Source organism: Melitaea cinxia, chromosome 4 (assembly GCF_905220565.1).
Source record: "Melitaea cinxia chromosome 4, ilMelCinx1.1, whole genome shotgun sequence".
Classification (NCBI taxonomy): Eukaryota; Metazoa; Arthropoda; class Insecta; order Lepidoptera; family Nymphalidae; genus Melitaea; species Melitaea cinxia.
The window spans coordinates 2566525-2578164 of NC_059397.1; positions in this window are offsets into that span (position 1 = coordinate 2566525).

The window sequence follows — 11640 nt, forward strand, 5'->3', positions numbered from 1 at the left end:
CCATCCAGGATGGACAAAGATGAAATTTGGCAGGGAGGTAGATTATAATTAGTAGACGTCCGCTAAGAACGGATTTTGCGATATTCTACCACTAAGGGGGTTTAATTGGGGTTGATAGTTTGTATGAAACATATACAGCAGGGTCGGTTTAAAGGAAAATAGCCGCGTTTGCAACCCTATGCGTTCAAGAAACATTTATATTGATCACCTTTAAATAGTACAAAAAAAAATATTTTTTACAATATCCAACCTTTATTTTACTATATTACTTTTTTATTTACCCCTGTCGTCACAGAGTCACGGAGGAGCGTGCGTTACGCTATTCAGTGGCATATATTTACGCAGAACCATATTAAAAAGTAAATTGCAAGTAGTATACTTATTTTAAACATATTTACACTACAATACTATATTGTTAATACATTATTTCATGCCACAATTCTCACGAATTCAACGAACCATTTTGTTCGACGCGATGCGCGCTTCACGTGGACGTAGTCGCGGGCAACAGTTAGTGTTTTATAAAACAAAGTCCCCAAAAGTGTATGTGATTGATTCCCTCAAAATCTACTGAACGGATTTTCATGCGGTTTCACCGACGGAGAGAGGGCTTCAAGAGGAAGGTTTACGGAACGGCTAAGCCGATTTTGATGAGAGTTTCACTGGAAGTTTACCGGGAAAACGCGTCACACACACTGATTTCAGCGCGGGCGAAGCCGCGGGCACAGCTAGTTATAATATATAAATGTCCTGCAATTCTTGTCAAATCTCTCAATGATTCTTTAATAAAAAGTTAATTAGTCATTTTAATTCTTGTAACATACAATGAATAACTTTTTTATTTTCCTTTTTCGCGAGAAGTTATAACAGCTATTTATCAAATGGAGTTTACAAAGAGCTTCGTGTGGAGAAGTTTAAAGGGTAACTATAAGTTAAGTCGCAGTAACGACACACTTTGCGTCAGTAAGTTTTCATAACATTTTAAATTCACATTGAAATAACAAGCTAGTCGAATATAACTGGCTGTATTACTGTGATATTTTACAATTATTTTAAAGTCACATACACGTTTCTTATTAAGCTACTAGCTGTACCCGCAACTTCGTTCGCGTAAAATTTGATAAAAAAGTTATTTTTCTGTTCGCAGAGTTATAAAATAAATAACTTTTTAAAACAAAAGTAGCCTAAGTTACTCCTTATTACATCAGTTATCTGCAAGCGAAAGTCCTGTAAAAATCGATCGAGGAATCTCAGAGATTAGCCGGAACAAACAGGCAGAAAAAAATTGTAAAAAAAATTATTTTGGTATATTTACAGTGTGTACATCCATATGCATTTAGTAAAAAGCCGTTATTTCAATCTTCAAACAGACACTCCAATTTTATTTATTTGTATAGAAGACGAAGTAATTTTATTATACCACTAAGGTAGAAAACAAGGTTACTCTCTACTTAAGTATAAGCAGTTATAGTAGACTGTAGATGCTGGTCAATAGGAGAATCATAAGCGCCTTGTGTTGTTGTCGACATTATCTCATTAAAACAAGTAGAAAAATAACAATCATTTAAAAAAATGGTTCTCTCATTACTTATTTCTAACACAAAGACTTTTATAGAATTAAATGTAATAAAATGAAAAGTTTCTATTCATAATGAAGTTTTCATGAAACGAAAGCTTCATTGTTTCAACGTTTTAGGATAGTTTATCTTGAATACGCCGTCGCTGTAATTTATAAGAACTTTGTAAGTAAAGTCATTACAGTTAAATACTAGAGCGAGTTCTCTATAGTAGGTCACTTTGGTATATTCTTCGATTTCGTTACTTAAAAAAACTGTTAAATAAGAAAAAAACTAGTATCATTTTCAGTCGCCTGTGATGCTTAAGAAATGATTGTTATGTATGAGAAAATAGTACTGTATAATATATATATACTACTACTATATACAATATTTATATATACTTTATTGCATTGAAAAATACATATAGACAGTTAAAGATAATAAAATTTATATATATTTAAAAAAATGTAACTCACTACATACTAAAAAATACATACATACCGAAATACAAATGTACTTATATATACATATAAACATATACATACTCACTATAATATATAAGTAAATACATACATATTCTATACAGATGATTACACATAAATTTCTAAAATAAAAGTAGCCCAAGTTACACCTTATTACATAAGCTATCGGCCAGTGAAGTCCCGTCAAAAATCGGTCCAGCCGTTTCAGAGATTAGCCAGAAAAAACAGACAGACAGACAAAAATTGTAAAAAAATGTTATTTTAGAAAATGTATGTATACATGCATTGAGTAAAAAGCGGTTATTTTAATATTACAAACAGACACTCCAATTTTATTTATTTGTATAGATATAGAAGAGAAAAAAAAGACAGGCATATAAAAATTTAGAATAGCTACAAAATGGTTTGTCTTCGTGAATGGTCTTCACATCGTGCTTGAAGATTATTTTTTTAAAAATTTATGTAAATAATTGTGGTAACTTCCAGTTAACTTGCATTTGCACCAGCAGAAATAATGAGACGTAATCCATGGACTGCAAATATAAATATGCTTATAAAATTTATAACCCTTGGGTATTGTATTTCCTTTATTTTTGAAGACGTCATATGTATATTAGTAAATATCATTGAATAATCTTTGTGAAAATTTTCTACGTGTATTCGCTACACGCCTCAGGTTATATGTAAATAATGAGGACATAGAACACGCAAAATAAAAAAAGAAGAAAAAATCGTAAATTATATTTCAACCAATAAAGATACATCGATGAAAATGGTAACAGAATTTCCAAAACATGAATGACAAGGATTTCAAGTAGAAATTGATTTTACGAAAATGATATCTTGTTTTAATTTAACTTTGGATGAATTTTGGTTCTGGCAATAGTGAAAATGTGTTTTAATTCGTTAAAATTTGTATTTTTGTTTTAAATTATTTTCCTTAAATATAATGCATAATAATGTATTCAACATATTATGTCATCACCATCATCATCACTTAGGCCTATCGTAGTCCACTGCTAGACATAGGTCTCCACCATGCTGGGCAGGTGGGTTGGTGACCGCAGGGCTGACTTTGTCGCACCGAGACGCTGCTGCCCGTCTTCGGCCTGTCTATTTCAAAGCTAGCAGTTGGATAGTTATCCCACCATCAGTCGGCTCTTTAAGTTTCAAGGTGGTAGTGGAACTGTGTTATCCCTGAGTCGCCTCTTACGACACCCACGGGAAGAGAGGGTGGCTATATTCTTAACTATCGTAGCCACACAGCGATCAATATATGTACACCGAAATTATTTAGTTATTACCTACATGTATATTTTTATTGTATAATAAATATATCTACTATTTCAAAGGAGCATGTTATATCGTCAGTTCATTGAACTCTTGAACTCCTTTTTTTTAAAGTTGAGCCTGCTCTATTGGGGATCATCCATTCTGAACATTTTTCATTACTAGCGTTTAGCCCTGAGAACTATTAAAGCCAGATAGCATCTATGTATCAAGCTATAGACTTCAATATTTCGTTTTCAGCTTATCATTTATCGTGGTTTTATTTGCCTTGCTATCCATAACTTGGTATAAATTAGGATTTATTTTCACCGTTTAGTTCCTATGCGTATATCAAAAACAATATACCTAATTTCATTTCTTTGTACATTTATTAGCGGCCTGTTTCTCCATTAGGGGAGGGATTGGAGCTTTATCCACAATGCTGCCCCAATGCGGGTTGGCGGGCATGAGTACTAAGGAAAGCCTCAAAAGTTATTATTTTAAAATAGCTACTACAGTTCTGGAACTATAGTTACAGTACAAAATCACAAAATGTTCTGTACCTATATCAGTATTTATAGTTCAGTTAATAAGGCAATCAGTAGGCAACCTTGACTTAGTTGCCCATTATTCGGTCCCAGGTGTGCTGTAAATGTGTTCGAACCTACACCTTGAACCTTTGTAAGTTACAAACTTGTATTATGCTGTTATATATATTATTTTTATTGTTGTAGTTGTAATCCTGGTGGGATCGACGTGAAAAGTTTTTATATTCGTAAAATAAAAACATTATTGCTTAAGCATTTCAATAATCCTTATATTATAAACGTATGTTCTATACAAAATATTTACAGCGCCATAGTTTATTTACTTAAACCACCACTAACACATTTTACCACATTTCATATATTATATTATTAATCATGTAGGAATTATTGTGGTAATTATTAAAATATTTAGCATCACAAAAAAGCCACAAATTAAAAAAAAAAATCCATTTACAAAGGTAAATTTTACTTACACCGGGATGGCAAAAACATAATTATGTTTAAAATTTGAGCTATTTTGACATACGGTGCCGAGACGTGGACACTGACAAAGGGACTGGTCCACAAATTTAAAGTCACTCAACGTGCGATGAAACAATGAAACGGGCTATGCTTGGGGTTTCTCTCAAAGATATGATCTGAATTGCAAGTCGAAATGGCAGGTGACTGTACCTGTGTCGTAGTACCGATGGTTGCTGGAGCAGATGTGCATGAGGAAAGAGGTCTATGCCCAGCAGTGGGATATCACAGGCTGAAACTGCATGTGACTTAAGATTTGAAAAAAAGTCTTATGTAATATATAAATTGTTTTAACAACAAATATTTAATTAAAATCTTAAAATTCCTAGCTTGAAAAGCTCGTTATAGGAATAACGGTTTGCTTGTCTTACCGCAACCGCAAGCTCCGTTACACAAAATGTTCTAACTTTACGTCGGAGTCAGAATTCATAATTTTCTTAATCTTCTTCCATAATAATAAAAATATATTATCCTAGAATTTCAAAAGAAAATTAAAGAAAATATATGCTTTAATTAAGTTAAGCGTTAAGTTAGTTAAGCGTTCTATGTTACGTGGCTTACATCTGTGTTTGTCAATACAACCTTTATGGTTGTTATATATTCATCCAATGTTGTTGAGCATCCAATGTTAGTTCCGAAAAAAAAAAAAATGAAACGTAAACGTCATGAAATCGGTCATATTTTTTTTTTGGTATTTGTCTAAACAAAAAAAAAAAAAAAAAAACAAAAATACGAAGAAACCATGTATCTAATTACCATTATTAAGAAATTCACTAAAAATTTTCGTAAATATATGGCATTTTTTGGTGACCATACACCAGGGTGACCACAATCGTGGGAAATGTTTGAGGATTTAAAAATAAAAACTTTAGAATAATGGCGCATACTATTTTTCCTAGATATTTTTTTTTCGAATAGCCCGATAACTAGTATAAAATCATTTAAAAATATACTTCAATACTTTAATATTTTATGACGTTGTACAAGAGTCGACATAAAAAATATGGCAGACGAAAATTGCTTGTCTTCCATATTTACCAAGTTACAGGAAACATTCGACGGTTATTAAACGATTTTAATATATGCAGTATAAACACGAGAAGGACCACAAAATTGTAACTCCAAGTTTCTGACTGCGCAAAGTAAACGTCTCCTTTTTTAACCGACTTCCAAAAAAGGAGGAGGTTCTCAATTCGACTGTATTTTTTTTTTTTTTTTTTTTTTTTTTTTTTTTTTTTTTTATGTATGTTACATCAGAACTTTTGACCAGGTAGACCGATTTCGACAAATTTTGTTTTAATCGAAAGGTGGTGTGTGCCGATTGGTCCCATTTAAATTTATTTGAGATCTAACAACTACTTTTCGAATTATATCTAATAATGCGTTTTTACTTGACGCTTTTTTCGTCGACCTACGTTGTATTATACCACATAACTTTCTACTGGGTATACCGATTTTGATAATTCTTTTTTTGTTGGAATGGGGATATTCCTAGTTTGGTACCATGATAAGGAAACCAGGATCTGATGATGGGATCCTAGAGAAATCAAGAGAAACTCTTGAAAATCCGCAATAACTTTTTACTGGGTGTATCGATTTTGATAATTTTTACTTTAATCGAAAGCTGATGTTTATCATGTGGTCACATATAAATTTTATCGAGATCTGATAACTACTTTTTGATTAATCTTTGATAACGCGTATTTACTTGACATTATTTTCGTCACCTTACGTTGTATTATACCTCATAACTTTTTACTGGGTGCACCGATTTTGACGTTTCTTATATAAATTAAAAGCTACTATTCGTCACGTGATCCCATTCAAATTTAATTGAGATTTGATTCGTAATTTGTGAGTTATATCTAATATTGCGTATTTACTTGACGGTTTTTTCGTCACCCTACGTTGTATTATACGTTATATCTTTTTACTGGGTGCACTGATTTTGATCTTTTTTGTATAAATCAAAAGCTAATACTTGTCATGTCGTCCGTTTTAAATATGATTGAGATATAATGAGCAATTTTTGAGTAATCTTTGATGACACGTATTTACATGACGATGTTAAGACGACTGCGGTCATGTTCAATACTTTGCCACAACGCCATCTATCAAAATGTAATGAAATTACTTCGTTCACTATCGATCAAATTACAATATTCCACTAGAGTAGAGAGTAGCAGTTTATTCGTTATAAATATATTTGAGCTTTTAACTTTTGAGTTATCGCTAATACTGGGTAGTTACTTGGCTATTTTACGTCGACCAACGTTATATTAACCTCATTACTATTTTACTGGGTGGACCGATATCGATGATTCTTTTTTTAATCGATAGGTGGTGCTTGTCATGTGGTCCTATTTAAATATAATTGAGATTTGACTCAAACTTTTTGAGCTATATCTGATATGGCGTATTTACTCGACTGTTTTTGGAGTTTTCTCCTTAAGAATCGATTTTCATTTAAGGCCCCGGAATGAAAAAATTGAACAGTAAAATCTACTGAACGAATGACCTTGTTAGAGATGGCGTTCAGACGTTTTCTAATAACGCAATTAGGTTCCGATAGATGGCGTTATTGCATTCATTTATTTACAATTTGATATAGTAATAATATATTTCTTAGACTAGTAAGCCTTTTTGTGCCTATTTAGACAGTTGATCTGAAGGGGTAAACTCCAGTCGTGCATCGGAGCTGTGTGAAAACATGAACATTACATATTTTTAATAAAAAAGACATAAACCGTAATTCAATATAAATCCGCTTCAACTAAAAAACCCGCCGTAATAAGCGACGTCAGCGCTTCGCGCGAATCGACGACGGGCCTTTTATGAAATTTCTGCCTACAATCGCTAACAAAATGTTAGAAATAACAGTAGAACATTATATAATTCTACAATTTTATAATGTCGTGTTATATGGAATACGAACAAAGTATTACTATTTTTTCGTCGATCTACGTTGTATTACTCTTCGATGTAATTGAAGTCGGTTTTTTTTTCGTTTGCGAGCAAACACAATTATGCCTTATGGTATTCGCATGTATGATAAAATGCCACAAAATGTTTTGGAATTGACTGAGAATAAATAAATAAATAAATAAGTAAATCTTCATCTTCTAAGGGACGCTTGTGATGTGATGTCCCAATTTAGTTTACGTAAACAAGATCTGTAACATAAGAATTCTTTTTAAAAATATTTTTCAAATTCGGGTCGGGCATCAGTCACTCCTTACACCTAGCGTACTGAATATTTGAACATTAAAGCTCGATGTTCCGACGAGTAACAAATTGGTCGAAGATGCCACGCGCTTAGTGAGCGCACGTAATGTTGACGAGATTTCCTCATTCCATTCTTAGTAAGATTTATTTAAGTTAAGATATTTCAATAACCTTTTCATTTTCTGTCGTATATTGTTATTTTGACGTAATGTCGAAGAGTTTAATAAATTAAAGAATTGAAGATCAAACTATTCTCAACTGTTGATTAATATTGACAACTGATTTCAGATGCATGGATTTCTAAATTCCTAATGATGTTTTCGTTACTATATTTCTCTTTACGTCTGAGTATATTACAGATTTTAAACTAATCAGCTCTAGAAAATTCACTGAGAGACGAATAAGTTCTAGAAAAGCAAAAGGTTTCCAAACCATCCATTTTGACCATCCAATTGCTAGCTTTAAAATACACAGGCCGAATACGGGCAGCAACGTCTTCGGTGCGACAAAGCCAGCCCTGCGGTTACCAACCCGCCTACCCAGCATGGTGACTATGGGCACCGTACGGGTCACGTCATCGCCATTTTTAGCGTGAACTTGTGGAGGTCTATGTCCAGTAGTGGATTGAAAAAAATACAATCGAACTGAGAAGCTCCTCCTTTTTTGAAGTCGGTTAAAACGCGAGATTATTAAACGTGGCATATATTCTTGGAAGCTTTCTGCACTGATTCATATTATTATTTCTAAAATATTCAAATTCAGTGGAAATTTGACAGCGTACTAATAAACCTGTAATCATATTTCAATTTTATTCACGTCTAAACGTTGATCATTTTGAAATTAATCACGCGTTTCCCATGTTTGCCACAAAGCACACATGCACTAATTGGTTGAGCTTGTAATAGCAATCTAATTTACACACGCAAACTAACGACTATATCCCGAGTGAGAAAACAAACAAGTTTGTCTAAAAACATTTACGTGTTGTTAGTAGATCTTTTGTTGCTGAACAAGGTAAAAAGTATAGATATCAAAATTATAAAATTTTAAGGAATAAATTAAGATGAAACTTAAGGCTGTTAGGAGTGGGTTATATTAAAGAATAACGTAATCATTCATTTTTGATCCTGTAGCTTTCCATTAAATCATATCATAAGTAGTTAGTAATTAAGATATAAGTACGGGGAGTACAAATAATTCTAACTTACCTCCTATCTCAATATAAATAAAAATGAATGTTGCTAAGCGCATAACTCGAGAATGAATCGACCAATTCGACTATTTTTTTTTTGTCATGTTCCTTAAGGCCCGTGAGGCTCAAACGTAAGGTAACGTGAAGTTTGAACACAAAAAAAAAGTATTTTTACTATGAATTTTTAACAGAATGAGTTGAAGAGAGAGAAGTCTGTTGGGTCTGTTTGGTCATACAAAACTATTTAGGACTAGGCTAGTCCTAAATAGTTTTGTATGACTTTTATAGAAAATCACGATTCCAAATCAACTTAAAGAAGAATTTTATGCGTCTCACGTAAGGATACAATAGTAAAATATTGTTTAATTGCACAGATTTACTTATGCACAATGTTTATGATAGAAACTTTTTATCCGGCTTATTCTTCTAATGTTCTATTTTGTACTGTAAAAATTTCATAATATTTTAATTAAAAATAAATATATAATAAAAGTAAAATTTTAAAAGCTTTACACATTTATACATACAACATAAGGCAAACAAAGCCACAAACTAAACAGATAAATGCAGATGTATCGGGCATATAAAGCGTGAGGTGTGGGGCTCCTTAAGGCGAGATTTATGGCACTTATGGTGCGTTTAGTGGGGCACTTACACTGTGCTAGATCATTAAGACTATTGTTTGATCTTTTATCAAGATGTGTGGCGCTGAGTATACTAGTGCAATGTGCTAATGACCTATATTACCCGCTTACAGAAATTATGACTAAGCCCGTGTGCTATGTTTATTTAGTATTGTTTTTTATATAGTATACATTATTAAATATTTTTGCACTAGCATTTCCTAATGTATGATTATTCCGCCTTGGAGCAGCGTGGTGGATTAAGCTCTGATCTTATATGGAAAAAGAGGCCTATGCCCAGCAATGGAATATAACAGGCTGAAGTGATGATTATTTTGCATTTAAAAATAGCATATCTACATAGACTACATTATGAAAGCAATATGCATCTACTATTTATGGTCTAGAAGCAAGTTAATAAGACATTAAAATTAATTCATAGTGTTAATTAAATAGACATTAGAATAATGAATTAATTGGTGTTAATCGTTAAAATACTGAGCAAAGTCCCCTCCACATATAGTTTATCGTTGAAATGGAATTCACCACGCCTCGCTTCTGCAGTGACTGTGTTTGATATTTAGTAAATAAATTCAAAACTGATGTCTATTAGAAAAATCAGCACCGATGGTTTTAATACTGTAGAGACAGATAAAGATATACACTCACATAAGAAAGAAATAAAAATATTTAATAAGCAATGTAACCCACAATCTTCAGCTGGTCTCACACCATTACACCAGAACAAAACAATGAGTGTAATTTAAGGTTTTCGATTAGCGTAAAACTACTAATAAATTAAAATATTATTGATATGCTGCTTTAATATCATGATTGGCTTATGTTTGGGAATGCTGTGGGTCATATTGTCTGATATTTTTTATGAGACAAAGTGAATTAGGTCAACATACGCTAGGAGAAATTTTTTCCTAACTAACATTTTAAAGCGGGTTCGTTGATTACAAAAAGGACTAAAATGAGTTTGTAATTTTTAGACAACTTTTTAGTTATTTTATATCTTAAATAAACACAAGATTTACTTAATTGGACTAGTAACTAACATTTTATTTAAATGATTAATTCTGGAATGCACATCAGCTACGAAATAAATGTTACGCACTATTTATATATATATAGGTTAAAAACTTTATTATTTTAAATTATTGCCATAATAACAAGTTTTTTGTGGGAAAAACTTACATTTGTAAAACAATTAAGTAGTATAATACATATCAACAAATAGTCTTTGTAGATCTAAAAAAAATGTGTGTGTCAGCTACGATGCACGACTGGACTTTACTCTTTTAAATCGATTGTCTAAATAGGCACAAAAAAGGCTTACTAGTCTAAGAATAAGATTAAAATTGTAAATAAACGAATAAATAAAATACCTAAAAAAAATTATATATAAGTTATCAGATCTCGATCAAATTTAAATGGGATCACAAGGCAAGCATCAGCTTTCGATTAAAATAAGAATCATCAAATAACGCCATCTATCGGAACTTTATTGAGTTCCAATAGATGGCGTTACGACAACGACGCGCACACACCGAAAAGTAAAGGAATAGGTTGCGCACAAAAACGTAACGAAGTCGTTGAACGTCGTTCAGTAGATTTTACTCCATATATTTTTTTTTCATCCCGGGGTACTTATATGAAAATCGATTCTTAAGGTGTAAATTCCAAAAGTCTAAAAATTACGTCTTATTCTCATTTCTGGTAGGAAGACCACAATATAGCATTTCGTATCAAAAGTTAACTAAAATTCAGGAATTATTTATGTGAATAATAATTCTGCATGTCATGCATCAAGACAATGTAATTTTTGTTTGGACTCGTTATAAACATAGTTTAAGAGATATAGAAAGATAAAAATTTAGTTAAAAACGGAGCAGTAACCCAAAACGCAACAATCAAAATAAAAAAAAAAATCAATATACAAAAATAAAAGATACTAGCATATGAAATACCAAATTCAGAGCTGTCAGTGTATAGAGTAATAACAAAGATTGAAGATGTTAAAGAACGTAGCAATAAACGCCGAATATTTCACGGTGAAATGAAAACAAGTAATACAGCAAGCGATTGTCCCGTTCTATATTACAACACGGCCGCCTCAGTGGTGCATTGTGTCAGTGTCAATTATCAGACGAGTGGTGCGAATTCGAAAAATGGAAAACGAAATTCGCCGTTACAATTTTAGCGCTACAAACATTGGAT